Below are 20582 nucleotides of genomic sequence, written 5' to 3'. Positions count from 1 at the left end.
GCCATGTGTAAGGGTTCCACACAGCTGCTGACATGCCAGTGGTGTATCTGTGTATTTTATATCACATAGACAGCACATTATATCCTAAAAGGTATCCTTAGCTCAATTTCAAAGGATGTCTTAAGGCAGGAGTCAGGCACCTCAAGCCCAGGAGCTGAATGCAGCCCCGCAAACCTTTCCAATTGGCCCTCAAGGACTCTCTGCAGAACACACAGCCTCCCTCACCCACCCCTGCTTCAAACACCCATTGAGCGTTTTTGCCTGGACATATGGGAACACTACCCCTGCCCTAAGGTCACAAGAGAAAATGATAGATAAAAATGTCACCTTCTGTCATACCCCTGCAGTATCGTAACAGAAGTATCGCTATAACTGGGGGCACTGTATATCCCCAAAATAGCAAGGAGCACAAAACACTCTGGTGATCTGCTCCTTTTGGGTGAAAAGCTTCTGCCTCAATGCATAAAAGGAACTTCCACACCTAGAATATTATATTACCGTCTTTAATCAATGGAGGAGGCAGAGTTGTGCAGACAGAAGTGTGTGGTTCCACTCCTTCCTTTGAAATTGAGAGGGAAGGCCCTACACACAAGAGCCGCTTTGTATGTACAGTATTGTATGTGTGCTCAGGGTCTGGACTGAGGTAATGGTAAAAAAAATGAAAACTTACCCAAAGTGGAACCTGTTAGTTTAAGAGTTCCATTGGCTGCTGTGGATTTCTTTTAGTGTATTTTTGTACATTATAACCCCTTTCCTTTTTCCAAACTAGCCTTCCTATAATAGCTGTGAAATAAATAATCTCTGCTGACTGAGACAACAATGCAAGTGTGAAACAAATATTCCCCCACATGCAATTTTAAAAATAAATAAATCATTCAGGTACTACGGTAACAAGTGTGATATATTCAACCTAAGTAGATACTATAGATTTTGTTTCTTCTGACAATTTTAGAACAAGACAAAGAGTGTGTAAAATGGGTCATACCTCAAGAAAAAAAAACCAGTCACAAGGAATGTTGTAGGAACAAAAAGACAGTGTAAAACCTGCTCCCTTCCCACCTAGCCACTCTTTTATTGCTTTTTCAGTGTTTGCTATATTACCAGAGAGGGATTTGTTTCTAATTGCTGGGTGGTTTGCATTAGAAATTTTCTGCTAAGGACATTTTATTCCTACTGTGACTTAGCTTAGTATTATTGTTGAAATAAATTTATTGACACCCAATGGGATTTATTAGCAAACAGTGAAATTAGTGTTAGAGGCAAGATTACTCATCCCAAGAAATATTTGTTAGCACTAAGGAAAATTGATTAGCAGTGATTAGGATTTACTCTGGTACAGATTCTTCTTTCCTTTTCTTTTTTAGAGCCGTTATTCAGTTGGCATGCACGTTTTAATAGTCCATTCAAAAGCCTTCATTCTTTCAGTTTTGGATTTGCCAATCACAGGCTATGGTGAAAATTGGGGATCAGGGATAGGGAACCTCTGGCTCTCCAGATGTTGGATTCTAACTGCCCCATTGAATGTAGCCAATGGTGAATGATGGTGGGAATTATGTTCCAACAACATCTGAAGATCACAGTTTCCCCATCCCTGTCCTAGATAATTAAAAGGTCCAATCAGTGTAAACAATATTAAGCAGGACCAAAAGTCCGATTAAGAATAAGCCAGCTTCCTAATACCCCTACGCAAGTATTTTCCCAGAGACGACCAATGCATTCATTATCAAGAAAGTGATAAAATATCTGAATGTCTCCACGTCTCTTAGAATTGCTGATTGTTAGTCCTTTGTCTGTTAGTCCTTAGTTTGTCATTTTCTAACAAGTGGCATCATCACAGCTATGGTTTTTCAGTCTTATACTTTGTATTTTGTCTTATTGACTGGTTGACTGTAATAAATATCTGGCTGACTGTGATCATAACCTCTAAAATGGCTGACAGGAGTTGCACCCATACTTGGAGGATCTGTCCTTATGATCATGGTTTTATGTGGGGTGAGTTGCCCTACCTACATGATACAGCAGCTGTATGGAATAGCCACCTTATTAAGTTGTTTCATCCAGCTTCCATAGAATAGATAGGTGGATGGATTGTTACACAGAAGACTAGTGCATGGTATTATATTCAATTTTTGTTGACCAATAGTTTGAAATTCATATTAAGCCTACAGTGGCTGGAAGTAGGGAAGACCTAAAATGTCTTAGAAATCCATGTCATATAAACTAGGTCTATATAAACTTCTGGCAACATATAAATAAGTTTTTGGTCAAGGCACTATTGTGTTAGGTCATTCTTGAGTACAGACGCTTGGGGTGACCCAAGGGACCTTCAGAATCACAAACAAGCTCCATTTCTGTGGCTATATGCACCTGAGGTCCTCCTGCACTTAAATATTCTGAGGATTGGCACTGACATATCTGTGTCAAGGATATATCATGCATTTACTTTGTGTACACAGCTGTTCCCAACATACCAAAAAGGGGAAGCTCAAAGAAAAGAAAGGTCAAAGGTGGTCAAGCTTGCTATACGTAATTAGCCACTTACATTAGTGCTACTTTCCTGAAGTGGTTTAACACTTCATGGAAGTACTACTCAGAAAGTAGCAACACAACAGGCTCAAAGGAAAGCAAAACATCAGAAAGAAATCAGCAAGATGGGGGAGTATTGCATGGAAGGGCATGAAACATTAAAAATTGGGACTGGTTTATAAATCACTCTGTATGCTGCAAGGAAGAGTAGTTTCAGGAAAGGGGAATAGTGAGGTTTGTACACTGCTACTTTCCCAAGTGTCAGTGTCACACATTACATTTTTTTTAAAGGTGTTAATGCTTTCTTGTTGTGAGCTCAGTTTTGTTGTTGGACTAGCAGTATACAAATATTAAATCAAATAAGAGTCCAAGACAGTGTGACAATGAAAGCTAACGAAGGTGTGTTGTACAATGTACCCTATCACAATGCCTTATTCATCTTAAGAGTGTAGGAACTTCCTTGCTGAGTGAGACCAAACTCTTTCTAGTCTCACATGCTGTTTTCAACAACTGCCAGCCAAATACTTCTGGGAGATCATAAGTCGGTCGTGAAAGTGATGCTTCTCTCTCCTGCTGTTTACCCCAAACAACTGGTATGTAGCCCCTGAACATGAAGGCTCCATTAAACTATCATGACTAGAATTATCTTCCATTAATTTGTCTAAAACAATGTGCTTACTTCAGCAGCACATATACTGTACTATTTGATTCCTAATCTTATTCAGACCAAGGTCTAATCCTAATCGACCAAATATATCAATTCTGAATTGTAGCCGTTGTTGCTTGTCACAATATATGTTTGTGAAAATAACATTATTTCTAAGCCTACAATGCCCTGTCTCACAAGTACAATGAAGCCTGTTAGATAAGCGTGTACAATATGTTGTATTCAACTAAGTTTTACTCAGAGTCAACCTACTGAAATTAGTGAATATGACTAAGTTAGGCCCATTAATTATAACAGGTCTCTTCTAAGTAAATCTTAATTGAGTACCATCCAGTACAGGTAAACTTCAAACGGAAGCATACACCAGCGTAATAGGTTTTGATGTTGCATATCTCTGATCAAAGATTAGATTTGCCAAAGTTAGGAGATGACTTTCTCAAGTTTTACCTGGTGCTGGGAAAAGTGGCAGAGCTAGTGAATTCAAGGTTAGCTAAATACAGAAGGACTCAGTATACTTCATATGCCTTGCAGGGTCAGCAAAGAGGTCAGGTGTCACAGCCATACTGCAAGATTGGATAACCAGCACTTGAGAAATCAGCATTACTGATTTCCTTCTCTTCCAGATTACAGAACTGAAAGAACTGGCATGAGAGGTCATACATATATCAGGTCACACATTTGATCAGGCTGGGGAACCATATGTGGCCCACTGGGCCTCTCTATGTGGCCCTTGAGATTCTCCCCAAGCAACACTCTCCATTAGCCTTCATTCACACTTTTTTATTATTTTTGCCTGGCTGGACTGTATCCTCGAACTCTGATAATGCCTCTTGCTTGCCAGCATGGGGGACAGAGAGGGGTGTGTGGAGAAATTAACCCACAAGTAACATTCACATTCACTGATCTGCCCAGTTTTGCCCCTGACCATACCTGCCACTGGCATGTGGCCCCTGGAAGGCTGCCCTCCGGCTGAAAAATGCCCCCCCCCACCTTGCATATGATAGATACTTATGAGCCACCGCCAACAACCAGGAACATGCATGCACCAAAAATCCAGAACATTATTATGGATCAGTGGAGCTATCAGGTTCTGGAATAAAAAGGCAGATAGTGAGAAACTGTCCAGAAAAACTGTGCAGTAAGTCAGCACTCAGATCTTTTTTGAACCATCAGGGTTCATTCACCCCCATGGGCAATGAATCTTTGTATAGCAAGCCACTGTGAATTAACACAGACATTACATGCTATATTTTCCCAGTTTAGGCTCTTCAGCTGGCTAGCTCTGAATCGGATGAGTGTATGGATTTTTCTTGCGCTTGCAGTGAACATTCTGGATTAACATTCTTTTTATAACTGCATTTTTCCCCCTAGTACATTTGGCCCTTCTACTCTAACAGATCTATAAAGCAGAAAAATGTAGTATTTGCTTAGTTTCAGTCACCACAAGATCTCAGGGTTGGCCTTGCCATTCATTATCCCGGGGGTGGTGGGGTGGATTGATGAAGACAGAGATTGCAGTCTGAATGGTACAGAAAAACGTATGCACTTAAGCATTGCTTCAGGCAGCAAAATGTTTTGAGCCCACACTGGAAGGAAGCACATTTTGCATGATACAGTGCTGTCACACTGCATGTACCACCTGTCACTTAGTAACTTGGGACTAGCTTTCTTGAGAGATCGCCTTACCCCATATATTCCCACTCAATCGCTTCGACCTGTGAAACTGGCACTGTTACAAGTGCCACATAATATTCATTCTGCATTTGCAATAAATTGATCTTCTAGTGTGGCAGCACTTAGATTTTGGAACTCCCTGCCTATTGAAATCAGGCAAGTACTCTTTTCAGTGCCTGCTAAAACATTTCTGTTTAGGCAAGCCTATCCAGACATGTAGAATGCTAACCTGTGATTTCATCTGTTTTTATACCTTATTGTTTGTTTCAATTACTTTTTGAGTGTTTTAAATAGTTGTTTTTTACTGATTATTTTATTATTTTATTCTTTTTTGTACACCACTTTGAGGTTTTGTCACAATCAAGCAGTATATAAAACTGCTAAATCAATCAAGCAAACAATATGCAATAAATAAAAGGTACACAGCTCTTGGGTTATGTTTTATCAGTGAGAAGTACTGGTATGAGCTGCCCAAAGTTATAATCCTATATTTTAAGATCTATTTGTTTGACTTAAATCAATGGGATTTAAAAGTATTTAACTCTGACCAGATTGTGGTCAATGTATCGTTCTTGTTTTAAAGAATTAGAGAATTTCAGAATTCATTCAGGCAATGCCTAATTTTTATTATAAAAAATGACTGAAATCTTGGATCATGCAGTGCCCTTTGCCTTAGAAGTCTTTGCTTCTCATTCCCAGATTGCAGGAGTTTATTGTGGTTAGGAAAAGATAGTCTGCACATTTTCAAGGCAATCTTTTCTTCTGTTTTACATGTTCCAGACCTAAACCCTGGTGTTGAAAACAAATTCCAAGGCAAGCTGAAATTAGCTCCTGCTTTGTCTTTCTGAGCCAATTCACACATTGTTAAATGTAGGGGTTTTTTTTTTAATACAGAGTGCAATACTGACCCACCTGCCATTGCTTGAAGAATTAATATTTAATCTGGGCATACAATCAGATATTTGTTCACTCCAGTTTTCCATAATCCTTTCACTTCAAAAGAGGAATAGAAGGATCAAAAAAATCAGGGAAGTGGTTCCACAGTTGTCCACCAAATGCTCAGTTTGCACATGACTGCATGAGCAATGTGGTTGGAGGGCAAAAACCATAGTTTATGTAGAACATTTACACCTTTACAAATTTGTGAATTAACTATTCCCCCCCTCCTATGCTTAAAATGAGTCTTTCCCAACTTCCAGGAATTTCCTATTTTGCTCTTTGTTTTTTATTATTATTTCTGCCTCTTAAAACTGCCTTGCAGTAAAACCACAAATCACCTTCTAGGGCTCCAGTCCAACTATATTTCAGAAGGCAACCTACCTGCTGAACAGGTGTTTGGCATAAGCTGCTTTTGACAACACCTTTTGCTTGTCTAAAGCACGGGGCAGCTGGATGCAATCCTCTCTCGTACACCTGCTCCGTGTTGTTGCCAAAACTGACAATACTGAGCATCTGTATAGCAGCTACGCATTCAAATCTGAATCAGTGCAGATCACCGTCCCCAAGTGAGTGTGGGATTGAGTCCAGCTGCACAGGGAATATATTCGTAGTGGATTTAAAATTGGGAACGAGTATATTTGGAAGACCTAGTTTCAAGCTCTATAGCAAGGATGAGGAATCTCCAGATATAGGAGGCTCTGCAAATATTCCTCTTATCATTCCTGAACACTGGCTGGGCATGATGGGAGTTAGGAGTTAGACAATAGTTGGATGACCACAGGTTCCTATCCTTGCACTGCAGCATCAATTTTCTATTGTAAAGTGCAAGGTGAATTAAATTGCACCTACCGTATTTTTTGCTCTATAAGACTCACTTTTTCCCTCCTAAAAAGTAAGGGGAAATGTGTGTGCGTCTTATGGAGCGAATGCAGGATGCACAGCTATCCCAGAAGCCAGAACAGCAAGAGGGGTTGCTGCTTTCACTGTGCAGCGATCCCTCTTGCTGTTCTGGCTTCTGAGATTCAGATTTTTTTTCTTGTTTTCCTCCTCCAAAAACTAGGTGCGTCTTATGGTCTGGTGCGTCTTATAGAGCGAAAAATACGGTAATCTCTGACTCCTTTCCTACATTATACTGACATGCAAAGTCACTACCACATGACTCCTTCCCACATTGCTCCAGTAACATAAGAATTGCAGGCTCATGTGGAAATGGTCAGTGATATCTAGCTGCTTTTGACCCTAGCATTGCTCCATTTTGGAGATGGCTTATTGCTTTAATGGGACATAACTGATTCTTTGACTCCTCTCAGGTAAGTTTAAGAGTCCTGTGTGGGCAGAGTAGCATAGGAAGGATCTATAAAACAATAGCTCCTATGCTGCTATAGCAACTGGACTGAGCCTTTTGGTCCTCCCTGTTTTGTTCTCACTTACCAACCTTTTACTTACTATGAATTCATAGGGCCCTTACAAATATTTTATTTTAGACCATTTACTGGTTTCTGTATATAAGTAGTGCTCCCCGTTGTGAATATGACGAGACATACGTGAAGGAATCTTTCTCTACAATAAGTAACTAAGCTGCCGTATCTCCCTATTGCTAAGGAAAAATATTTATGGAATGCTTGGCATTACAACTGGAAAATAAAAAGGTACTGAAAGCACTAACCGATAAAAATGGAAGCCAGGAAAAGAGTGGGCCACAGCAGAGAGAAAACAAAGCAAACTATCGCTGTTATTTTAAAATAGATCAATGTACTAATTGTAGGAAGATATGCTTGCTGGGATAAAAGCCAACTAGCAGTATACAGTCAAAATCTTTTATTCTCTTTTTCTTATATTTGCCTGCTTCAAGACATGGCTGCTACTCCCAACATGCCCTTCAATGATTACCTCACGAGAACATAGTGTGCGGTTGGACAAGTCAGCCACAAGATGGCGTTTTGCAAACTCAAGGGTACTATCGATCATATTTTTACAGTGTATTTCACACACAGAGTATTTTTGTTGATTTCCCTATTCTTCTTGTAAAATATATTAGGCTTATGAAAGTGACAAAGCGTGTTCTCCCTAACAGAGAGCACGTGTTGCGGTTGGGGGAACAGGCCACTGTGTCATGACTAGGCAAATTTGGAAAACCCAAACCTGTAAAGGGTTAATTGGGTTGCTGGGGAATTTTAAGTGTTGCCAATTCGGAGGAGGGGTCAGAATCTATAAATATAGGAGCCAGACGTTGGGAAGTCCTCTTGGCTGTTTTGCAACGGATCAAGGAGCACCTTGTACCTGAGACGGTTGTATTTGGGCCTTATTTAATTTACTTCTTAGCTTTGCTTTCTCATCCCTGGTTTTTCCTCCCTTCCCCCCTTTTTACTCTCCCCCTCCTGCTTCTTCCTTACTTTCCTTTACTCCCTTTCTTGTTTTTTTTATTCAACCCCCCCCCCCCGTTTTATTTAGAGGAGGACAAGGCTGTGGGTGGGGTCCCCCCCCCGGCCTGGGGGAGGCTTTGCTTCCCCGCTCCTGAGCCCCGAGTCAAGGTGGGAGCCCTGTGATTGTTTAGGGGTGGGGAGTGTCCGCATGGTTGCGTGGTGCCGGCTTGTGCCTCCCTTCTGCCCTTGCGCTTGTTCTGCGGCTCTGTGGCTGTGGAGCGCGGCTGAAACCCCTCCTGACCCCCTCTCCTAAAGGCACCCCCCATCTGGCGCGCTTTTAACCTCACCTGTAAGAGGGGCTTAATTCTTTGGCCCGCGGTCGCCGCGGCCTCCGTTGAGCTCCCGGGGCTCCTTTTCGACTCAAGAAAAAGAAGTGGGGGCCTTTTGGCGATAGTGCGGCTGGCGCCAGCTCTTTCTGACCTGGGGAGCGCGTGCTTCGGGGGGGAGCGATTGGAGGGTAGCGGAGGGCGCGCGAGGCCTGCACGGGCCTTGTAGGCCTCGGCGCGGCCTGTATTTCCTCTCACGATTTTTCGCTGTCTCACTGAGGCCCTCCATTTTGACTGCACGTGGAGTGGATAGTGCTGGATATTCATTGCTTGCTTGCCGGCCCTCTAGTGGCCGTTAGGGGTTATTGCTGCTGGTTCGCTCACGAGCTCCCCCAGTGGCTCAGTCGGTATTGCAGCTTCCCCTGTTTTGCTGGCCGGGCCTTGTAGAGCCACCTGCTGGCTGGCTGGAGCTGTGCACCATTTTCTCATTACTGGATGAGAAACATTTAATTCTGCCTTGTATACTTGAATTTGTTTTTCTCTTGGGCTATTTAGCTCACTGGTGACTCAGTTTAATACTGCACCTCCACTAATTAAATTTATGCTGACTTCCCCCATCCTGTTTTCTGTTGGTTGGCTGGAGGAGGCATACTGAATTTATACTCAGGAATTAGGGAGTTTGATATTGTTTTTTCTTTAATCATTGGTAATTTAATTTAAGTCTCCAATTAGGTACTAGTTATTTACCTTGTTGGTTCATCTCTGAAGTTACCCATTGGAGCGACAGCAGCTCTTCGGTGGGGAAGGTGATTGATCAGCTACTTCTACCGTAGTTCCACAACTTTTTCCATTTTCCCATTTTTATTTATTTTATTTTTTAATTTTATTTTTGTTTTATTTATTATTATTAATTTTTATTTATTTATTTATTTTGATTTTTGTTTTATTGCATTACTTGACTTTCAATTTTGTCTCCAATATAGCAGGCATGGCTCCAAAGAAGGATGCAGCCCGCCCTGGCACATCTACCTCTGCAAAACGGCCAATCCGAGGTCCATCTCAGGCGCTGCGCTCACCTGCTTCGATTCAGCCAGTGGAGCGGGTGCAGTCCTTTGTGGCAAGCATGGCTGGTGATCCAGTAGCTTTGTCTCGCTTTGCGGCCCAGATGGATGGTTTTCTTCAACAGTGCTCCACTCTGCCGTCCACATCGGCAGGGCCGCCTCATCCAATTGGAGCGTCGTCGCCGGTTTTATCATCATCTACTGATGATGGGAGAGAAGGATTGGCAGCTGGGGGAGGGGAGGATGAATCCCAGTTAACCCAGCAGCTGTACTTACCTGCTGCGCGCGGTCGGGCGCGGAAGTCACGTTATGCCTCCAGGAGAGCCTCAGGGGGAAGGGTCCATTCGGTGCCTTCTTCCAGGCGAGGTGGGGTTGTGCTGCCTCAGGCGGAGGCAGCGTCTGTTTCTGGCCTCTCACGTGTTGTTTCTTCTTCGTCAGCACCAGGTCTTGCAGGGCAAAATCGCGATTCTGAGTCTTCTATTGAAGACAGCTTACCAGTTCCGGCCAGGAAGTCTTCGGGCGGAAGGCGTCGCCGCAGGAAATCTTCCCGAAAGCATGCCAAACGAAGGAAGGATGACTCTTCTACCTCCTATACTGGTACGTCATCTTCTAGCTCTGATGATGAGGCAGGTAACGCGCTGGAACTTTACTGGGGCTTTGGAGAAGCGGATTCGGGTCTTCCCAGGTGGGCTTGGGAGCGTAGGTCCAATACACATCGCGCCAGGTATGGCGCCGTTCAGGAGTGTAGGGACGGCGTTTTGGTACCTGACATTAAGGTGTCTACCAATTCTGCCAGAGACGTCATTCCTGGTCTGCACTTGCCTTCCAAATTACGTTCTAGGATATTAAATGGCCGTTATGTGGACATGTTTAAGTTGGCCCCACCTTCGGAAGACCAGGAGAGAGGTACCTCCTCCAAAAAGCGCCCTGCTGCTTCCGCTACAGACAGAACTTTCGAGCTGTGGCTTGACTGTTTCCAGGTCTTTGCTGGAGTGGTTATGCTGGCTTATCCTAGGAGATCTCATCATTTAATGGTTTATTTATCCATCGTTCGCTTTGCATTCACTAAAGCTGGTGAAAAAGCTGCGTTGAAGTATGATGAGAACTTCAGGCGCCGTGCAGCCAGAATTCCATCTGCACGCTGGGATCGTAAGGATCTTGACGTGTGGACCACCTACGTGGCCCCACTCATTGATAAAAAGGTGCCTGAGCAGCAAAAGATCAGGCTAGGGACATTTAAATCTGGCCGTCGCTTGTTCTGCTGGGACTTTAACAAAGGTTCCTGCCAGCGTCCGGGGTGCAAGTTTGCTCACATGTGTGAGAGGTGCAATGGCTTGCATCCTGCTTCTTCGTGTTTTGCAGGTAGGCGGCCCTTTCGTGGTGGAAAAGGGGGTTCCCAGCAACCCCCTAAGCCCACCCCCGCCGCCTCAACCTCAGGAACGGGAAAATAGTGCATTGACCTCATTAGCTGTTACTCCTGTTCGTCTGCAGGCTTTGCAGTTTTGGTTGCAGTCTTACCCCAATAGGGATGCTGCACGTTATTTGAGTAATGGTTTTTCATTGGGTTTTAGGATTCCGGTAGCCATGCCCCCCGTGGCACGGAATCCTGCTAATCAAAAATCTGTTCGTGAGTTACCTCAGATTGCACGTAAGAAGATTGCAAAAGAGGTGGCCATGCAGCGTATGGCTGGTCCTTTTGGCGCCCCCCCCCTTTCATAATTTGCATGTATCCCCATTGGGTATCGTGCCGAAAAAAGCGCCAGGTGAATTTCGTCTGATTCATAATTTATCACATCCCATGGGCACGTCAGTCAATGACGTTATCCCTCCGGAGCTTTGCTCGGTGAAGTACGCATCTCTTGACCAGGCGATCAAGATGATCCGGAAATTTGGCAAGGCTGCCTTATTGGCAAAGTGCGATATTGAGTCAGCCTTTCGCCTTCTGCCAATTCACCCAGAAGATTTTTGGCTGCTGGGTTTTCAGTTTGAGGGCAAGTATTATTTTGACAAAGCTATGCCCATGGGATGTTCAATTGCTTGTGCTGCTTTCGAATCCTTTAGTACTTTTTTGGAGTGGGCCCTCAAATCAAAGTCAGGTCTGGGCGGAGTCACTCATTATTTGGATGATTTTTTACTGGCCTCGGCCTGTGATACTGGTGAGTGCGCGGTGCTGCTTCAAGCATTCGCCGATCTCACCCAGGAGCTGGGAGTGCCGCTGGCTGCGGACAAGACTGAGGGTCCTTCGACTAGGCTTACTTACCTGGGTATCCTTTTGGATACGGTTGCTCAAACTTCCAGCTTGCCAAGTGACAAGCTGGTAGCTTTGAAGAAGGTGATAGAGGAATTACTTCCTCTGAGGAAGGTGTCTCTTAGGCAGCTACAGTCATTGTTGGGACACTTGAATTTTGCCTGTAGAGTGGTGGCGCCTGGGCGCCCCTTTGGTTCTCGCCTGGCTCGGCTCACTTCAGGGTTGAAGGCCCCGCATCATCGGGTGCGCCTTTCTAGGGAGGTGAAGGCCGATCTGTCCATTTGGTTGGAATTCCTTGAGGAATTCAATGGGGTTTCATTATGGCAAGATACTTTGAACTTGCATAATGACTTCCAGGTACAGTCTGATGCTGCGGGTTCCCTTGGCTTTGGGCTTTATTGGAAGGGTCGTTGGTGTGCTGAGCGTTGGCCGACGGATTGGCAGGGGGGAGAGATTACGCGGGACCTAACTTTTCTCGAGTTTTTTCCCATTGCAGTTGCAGTGCATTTGTGGGTCGAGGAGTTCAGGAACCGTCGTGTCTGCTTCTGGACTGATAACCAGGCGGTGGTGACAGTGTTGGCCAAGCTGTCGTCACGCTCCCCCCGGGTGTCGGCTCTTTTGCGGGTTTTTGTGTTGCACTGCTTACGTTTTAATATAGTCTTTTCAGCACGTTTTATTCCCGGGGTGTCTAACGAAATTGCTGATGCTCTGTCCCGTTTTCAGATGGAGCGGTTCAGACTCCTGGTTCCAGAGGCTCGGATACATCCGGAATATTTCCCGGAACATCTCTGGAACCTTGGCAGCAATTAGTTTTGCAGGGAGTAGCGGCATCGGTTTCCCCTTCTACCCTAAGATCTTACACAAAAGTATGGGATGATTTTGTAGCATTTTTGCGGCAGTCTGCTGGCGAAGGGATGGGGGTTCCACCCACATCTTCGCAGGTGCTAAGATATTTGGCACATTTATTTCAACTGGGCAGGGCAGCTAGGACGATTAGGATGCAAGCTGCCGCTATAGCATTTTTCTGCAAGGTGTTCTTTAATAAGGATCCTTGTGCGAAATTTATTGTTCGTAAAGCCCTGGAAGGTTGGAGTAGACTCTGCCCTTCCCTCCCAGGAAACAGGCAACCCATATCTTTTAGCATGTTGTGCGGAATGCGCAAAAAACTACGGGTGGTGTGTTGGTCTGGGTATGAGGCTCGCCTGTTTTCAGCTGCCTTTTCGATTGCCTTTTTTGGCGCCCTGAGAGTGGGGGAAATAGTGGTGGAAAGTCATAAGGATGGCCGTATTCGAGGTCTTTTGATACAGGATGTGCATCTGTCTCCTGATGAACTACAAATCATTATTAGGCATTCAAAGACTGATCAAAAAGGTAGAGGTGCCCTCATTCGTCTCCCAGCTACAGGTGAGGCGGGCCCTTGCCCTGTAAAGGATGTCAGGAGGTACCTGGCCTTGCGCACCCACGGGGATGGGCCTTTGCTTAAGCATGAGGATGGGTCCCCCCTTTCACGGCAACAATTTGCGAAGGTGATGCGAAAAGCAATTCTGGCGGGTGGCGGCAGGCCAACTGACTTTGCTCCCCACTCATTCAGGATTGGGGCTGCCACGACGGCAGCACACTGGGGCTTGTCAGCAGCCAGAATAAAGGAATTGGGCCGCTGGAAATCGGATGTGTTCCGTGGTTATATTCGCTAGCTTGGCTGACATTGTTTTGTTTACCCATCTCAGGTGTAGCGGCTGTACGTATATGGATGGTGGGACACAGCATCGTCCACTGGGCTGGTGTCGCAGCACGGCAGTCGGGATTGGGTCCAGGTCTCGGCCTTCCTCGGCATATTCAGTTGTCCTGGCTGTCCAGAAGGGGAATGCGCTGGTCGGAGCTCCTGCCTCGGGTTCGGAGGCAGTTGTGGTGGGAAGGTCCCCCATCAGCCATTGTGGTACAACTGGGTGAGAATGACCTGGGTACTATGGACTGTTTTTCCCTGCGTGCTGCAATTTTGTTGGACTTGGAGACGCTGCAGGCAATGGTGCCAACAGCAAAAATTTTTTGGTCAAGGCTGCTACAACGGCGTGCTTGGAGGGGCAGTCGTTGCCCAGCCGCCATGGAGAGAGCCAGAAAGCGCATTAACTCCGCAGTGTCGAGGAAGATCGCGGAGCTAGGCGGAGATGTGATTTTTCATTCTGAGATATCATCTCAGAAGCCATCCTTTTTCCGAGTTGATGGCGTGCACCTCTCTGCTTCGGGTAATGAGGCATGGCTAGGTGCGGTGGTGTCCAAGCTGAGGTCTTGGCTGGGGCTGTGAGTGGTTTGGCGGTGAGCTGGAGTGCTCCTTGGCGGTTAGGCATTGGTTAATTGGTTCTTGGAGGGGTAAGTGCCTATCCCTCCAAATGATGCGGAAAGGGAATTCCGTTAAAGGAATCCAGGGGCTTGCCATTCTTTCGTCCTTGTCCGTGGTGCCGGACTTGGGCCGTGCAAGCCCCACCGGAACATGAGGGTGAGAAGTGTTGGACTGATTCCCGGCCTCATTTCTCTCCCAATACTTGTTTCCCATGCTGGCTTCCGGTGGAGTCCGGAAGGGACCAGCTCTGTCCTTGGGGGGCAAGGACAGATAGTCAAACCAATGTCTAAGCAACCACTCACATTTTTTGTATTGAAATAAAGTTGTGGCCAAAATTATGCCAAAAACCTAAACAAAAATTGAAGTGTGAAGTGTGAATTTTTGGGGGGGTGGCACTGTGGGACTCAACACGCAAAGCGTGTTCTCCCTAACAGAGAGCACGTGTTGCGGTTGGGGGAACAGGCCACTGTGTCATGACTAGGCAAATTTGGAAAACCCAAACCTGTAAAGGGTTAATTGGGTTGCTGGGGAATTTTAAGTGTTGCCAATTCGGAGGAGGGGTCAGAATCTATAAATATAGGAGCCAGACGTTGGGAAGTCCTCTTGGCTGTTTTGCAACGGATCACCCGCCCCCCCTCCCTTTTATAGGGTGGTTCTTTGATGCTATTGACCTTGCTATGCCTGTCATGGGGTCGTTCGCCTTGGTGCGGGGGCCTGGTAGGAATTTTGCCATATGGCTGATTGGCTGTTGCCATTTGGTTTTTGCCTACTGCGTAGCAAATCGTCACAACTTGTAAGGTTGGCGGTTAGGCATTGGTTAATTGGTTCTTGGAGGGGTAAGTGCCTATCCCTCCAAATGATGCGGAAAGGGAATTCCGTTAAAGGAATCCAGGGGCTTGCCATTCTTTCGTCCTTGTCCGTGGTGCCGGACTTGGGCCGTGCAAGCCCCACCGGAACATGAGGGTGAGAAGTGTTGGACTGATTCCCGGCCTCATTTCTCTCCCAATACTTGTTTCCCATGCTGGCTTCCGGTGGAGTCCGGAAGGGACCAGCTCTGTCCTTGGGGGGCAAGGACAGATAGTCAAACCAATGCCTAAGCAACCACTCACATTTTTTGTATTGAAATAAAGTTGTGGCCAAAATTATGCCAAAAACCTAAACAAAAATTGAAGTGTGAAGTGTGAATTTTTGGGGGGGTGGCACTGTGGGACTCAACACGCAACAGCAGATGTATTTGTATAGTGCTGAATTTAATTTACTTCAACATTTTTTTTCCTGAATTCTCTGACATTTCACTTCCTGTATCTTAGATCTGGTAATCGGCTATAACATTTCCCATTAAGAAGTGTGTGTTTTATTTTGACACAGGTAGGTTGTTGCATATTTCATAGCAGAGAAGTTTAGCACACAGCCACTGGATGGCCTTATACAAAATCATGGTTTCTCTTCTCCTATTTGCAGCCTTTTAATTAGTCGATAGTCCCAGTCTATTTCTAGTTATCCAGGTATACCTCAAAATCCAGGTATCCCTATCAAGAACAATCTTCCACCACTTGTTCCTAGGAAAATCATGACTTTCTCAATCTTCTACATAAGCAACCTTTTGAAGGGATAATATTACAGCATGCCCTGCAGTATATGTGAAAAACACTATTGCTGATAAGAGTTTCTCTAAAATCCACCTGAGCAATGACTTGCAATCTGGCTCATCTTCATAAATGGTTACTGCCATTGATATAGAATTTTTATATTGCAATTCTAACAGTTTAGTTGAAACAGGCCATACATGAAGGGAGGACATTACAGAGGCCAGTGCCTCCAGCTGAAGAGAATGATCTAGTTCTCTTTTTCTGGTTAATCATAAATGTTTCTTTAGTGGGCAATAAAGAAAAAGCAATGGCTTTGTACAGTCATCCCTGCAATGTTCTGAGATTCATTAAGAAATAAGATTTGCTCAGATAAAAAAGGTCATCTAACAGAAGTAGGCTTAACATCAAATTTGCTAAGAACTGACCTGAATTGTAAAAAGAAAAGAAAAGAAACAAAGTAACACCAGGGTTGCAGGTTCGATCCCCATAAGGGGCAGCCGCATATTCCTGCATTGCAGGGGGTTGGACTAGATGATTCTCAGGATTCCTTCCAAGTCTCTGATTCTAGAGCCCTCTCATGCTTGTACCCCAAAAAGCACATAAGGAATATCTTGTTCACAAAAGCCATCACAAGAGCTTTGATATATAAAGCTCACATATTGAGAAGAAAGTTGGCCTTCTCCTTGGTATGTAAAATTACCTCTCTCTCTCCCCCTAACTATGCTGTAAAAGGTTTTGTTGTTGTTGTTGTTCATTTCCTTTGAATCACCTGATGTCATTGTGATGTCATGTGTTGAGAAGTGGGCAGCCCTGCCCACCTGTCAAAATGGCTCACAAATGGCGGGGGTAGTCAGGATCCAGCCCACCAGTTAGATCCTGTTCTCTACTCTTGATCTGATCCAATATTATTTTCCTCTCAGCAACAAGATAGATTATACCAGGAACCCACAAGCAAGACATTCAGGCATTTGTACCTAAAGTTTAAATATCACTGCTGGAATGGGAGACAAAGGATGAAACGGTAAATGGTATCGTATTAATAGGTGCACAAACATACAAAGTTTAGCTTATGCTGCTGCTCATAATCTAAGCTAAGGAAATTCAGCATGAATTGCAACTTGCAGTAACAATGAATTATAGTTGTTCTGTTTGATGCACTGCTTGCACAGTCTGTAACGCCTTCTGTCTGCTTGAGGGTGTGGCATCTGCCATTGGGGAGGAAAACTAGGGTGTGTTTTCTGTTATACCAGGCTGACTTAATTGTGCAGTGGACCCCTATTACATAGCCTTCGGTCGTTAGCTTTGATCCTGAGATAGGTGGAACCAAACTGGCTAGCACCTTTCCATTAAAACTGCCCCCCTGACCTTTTAAATCATGTGCATTCAAAAATTATGTAAGTACCCCACATCTTATAATCGTGAATAAAACTAGCTGAAAAGTAAGTGAGAAAATATTGTAATCCTTCTGTGAGTTATGATCAATGTATCTTATCAGGATTTTTAAATGACACATTTCAGTTTAAGTATAAATATATAAAAGAATAAATGTGTAATTGAGTTTATACTTTATTTTAGAATGTACACATACATAAATATATGCAACTAGACATCTCTCTCTCTATTTGCATTTGAAAGAGTTCAAAATCAACTTATGAGGTTTAATGTGTATAATTAGTGAGTGTTTGAATATAAAAAAGGAGAAAATCTAGGAGAAAATGTCAAAAAGGCTCAATAACAAAGATGTAGTATTCTCTTGGCAAAAGCTGATGGATCGCTTGGCATGAATTCATCTTACGGTTCTGTTATTCTTTCTTCTACAAAGATGATATATACACCCTTTCTAAGAGTTTGCATAGAATTGCAATTTGTTGTTGTTACAGACTATAATGACCCTTGGGTATGGACCTGATTTCCCTACTAGAATTACTTACTGTTCCCCGCTCCCCAACTCTATCAGTTTCTAACTATATAACAGTTTGCTTTTTGCAACACAGAAACAAAAATGTAATATAAGGGCTTTTAGCATGTAGTGGAAGGATACAGAGACATTGAAAAATTAAAGGCACAATCCAGCAAAAGTGAGTAACAAGAAATTCTCCATAGAAAGCAGTGGAATGGAATTTAGACATTATAATAAGTTCCACTTATTTAGTTGTTAACTTTTGCTGGATTGTACTCAAAGTACAGTACATAGTTAAAAACTTCAAAGGGACATTATGGGCACAATCCAGCCTACATCTGGTATCATTATTCAGGATATGGTCATATACAAATTAAGAATACATATCAATGAAATCATTATTTCAATCATGATAAAGTTTATGATAGTGGGAAAATAGCATAAATATTTTGAGTGAGATTGTCTGATGTGTTGCTTCCTTTTATGTGAATGACACTCCTTTCCTTTTGCTGGCAGTGAATTTGGATATGGTGCTTTAGGTATTTCTTTGTAAAGTGCATATTGATTGCCTTAAAACATATCTTAATTTGTTAATGCCACTAGTGGCATCATGATAATATATAAATGCAAGTAATTTCTATGACTAATTATTTAACAACACTGCAAGTAGTAATTCTTTGGATTATCTACTATGCTTTACATACAGCAGATGTGATTTGATTGTTTAGGGACGTAACGGTAGTGCTGAAAATGTTTTACTCTCTTCAGGAAATCCTTGCTGTGCATACAAATTAATAGAACATGTTGAAAACAGCCCCATATGTAATAACTTTATTAAAGGCATCATTAATGCAAATGATTATTAGGACTTTGAGACAGCTGGACACTGTGGCAACTGCAGAAATGCGGCTGCCACAGGCTGCTGGCCACAAAATTAGCAGATCATGCTTCTAAAAATGATGTAATCAGCAAAACTGTATACCATGTTTTGTTACTTGACAGGAGTGTGTTACTGCCAAAGATAGATACTGGGACCTTAAATAATGAGTTATTCATGAAAAAATATAATTATAGGTTACCAATGTATTTTTAAAATTTATGATCAATATTGTGTTAGGACTTTTATCACTTCCTTAGTTGTTGTTGTTGTTTTGCCATACTTTGATGATTTTAGATGTCTCTTGAACAGTGTAAATGCAAATATTTGCATACAGACAAATGGCAGTAACTATTACCAAGTAGCAGCAGCACTCGTGAAATTAAGAAGCTAAGAACATAAGACTGGCTCCACTGGATCAGACCACTGGCCCATCTAGTCCAGCATCCTATTCTCACACTGGCCAACCAGATGCTCATGGGAAGCCTCACATACTTTTGAAAATAAAGATATTCTATTGGTTAGACAATGATAATCAAATTTTAAAGGAATGCCAGTCAACCCATGCTTTTTACTTTATCGGCTACCTGATTTTGCTTTTAAATCAATGTATATGGGCTTGAAGACTTATCCAGTGACCAGGACATACCTAGGGGTGGGTTAGGTTGGTCCCCACCAAGGGTACAAGCCCAGAGGGGTGCAAAAATCATGCCTTTCCGCTCTGGCTCCTCTGCTGCTCTGGGAGGCTGAGCAGGGCATCAATACAGTTCCACGCTGATACAGCTGCTTGCCAAGGATGCAAGGCAGCCTATGTATGCCTGTGTCTGTGACCCCAAATCCTCTGAGCTGCCCCTCACTGTCCCCCTCACCATGAAGTGGTAAGGATGCTTCCTTCCCTGCCCCACCCTCGCCAAAGTCTGTATTGCTGAAGGAGGAAGTGAGAAGTGTGACACTTTCCCCACTTCCTCTTCCAGCTCTATGGGTCATATTCAACTATGACTGTACTCAGAGTAAACATACTGAAATTAATGGATCTAACTTTCTTATGTTCATCAATTCCAGTGGGTCTGCTCTTAAGTAAAACTTAGTTGAGTACCGCCCTATGTGCTTTTCCAAGGCTCAGAACTGTGTAGCTGAACAGAAAGCAGAGCAAGCAAAGAATGAGAGGGAATGTCGGGAATAGAGTTGAATGAGGTGGGTGGGTAGGATATACAAGAGAGAAAATGGAGATTAGACTTCCATAGAGAGAGAAAATGGAGAATGCCAAGTGGGGGGGGATGCATGCACACAAAACAGAGCTAGTAAAATGGATCCTCTTGAAATTGCATGTTTTGGGGGGTTTCCTTCACAACCAGACTAAATTGCCTCCACAGGCTAAATTGTAAGAATGGTGGGATCTGGTGCTTCCCAGGGCTGCCATTGTGCAAAAACATGGAAATGAGACAAGGCTCCTTAGATATCCACGTAATTTTTCAAGATATCTAACACCCACCCTCAAATCATAAGTCACCGTTATCTATTATTCTATGATTTATTGGTTTTGTTGCCAGCCTATGTAAAAAACCATTAAGATTTTAGAAAAGCTGTGCCTTGAAACAATGTTTTTTTTTGTGGTGCCAAGTACTGGATCTATGATTTTACTCTATTGTCTACCACTGGGTTATTTTGATAGGGCTTTTGGGGGGCAGGGGGCTTATTAAGTCATGCTAGGCAAGACCATGCTTTTGTTCAGACTCCTTGGACAAACATGAATCTTTGTGTGTCCCACAGGTTCAAAAAGGTTGGCGACCCATGATCAAAATATATTTTAAATAGATCAGTACAGATTATTTTGTTAGTTTTGCTAGTTTCAAATCACCAGCCACTACTTTTATATAAATTCCATTTGTGTCAGGTCTGTATGAGATCCAGTGCCGAGGGCCTTCTGGCGGTTCCGTCATTGCGAGAAGTGAGGCTACAGGGAACCAGACAGAGGGCCTTCTCGGTAGTGGCGCCCGCCCTGTGGAACGCCCTCCCATCAGATGTCAAAGAGATAAAGAATTACCTGACATTCAGAAAACATCTTAAGGCAGCC

Source organism: Podarcis melisellensis, assembly GCF_964234715.1.
Source record: "Podarcis melisellensis genome assembly, chromosome: 3".
Lineage (NCBI taxonomy): Eukaryota > Metazoa > Chordata > Lepidosauria > Squamata > Lacertidae > Podarcis > Podarcis melisellensis.
Note: the sequence above shows the minus strand (reverse complement) of the source record.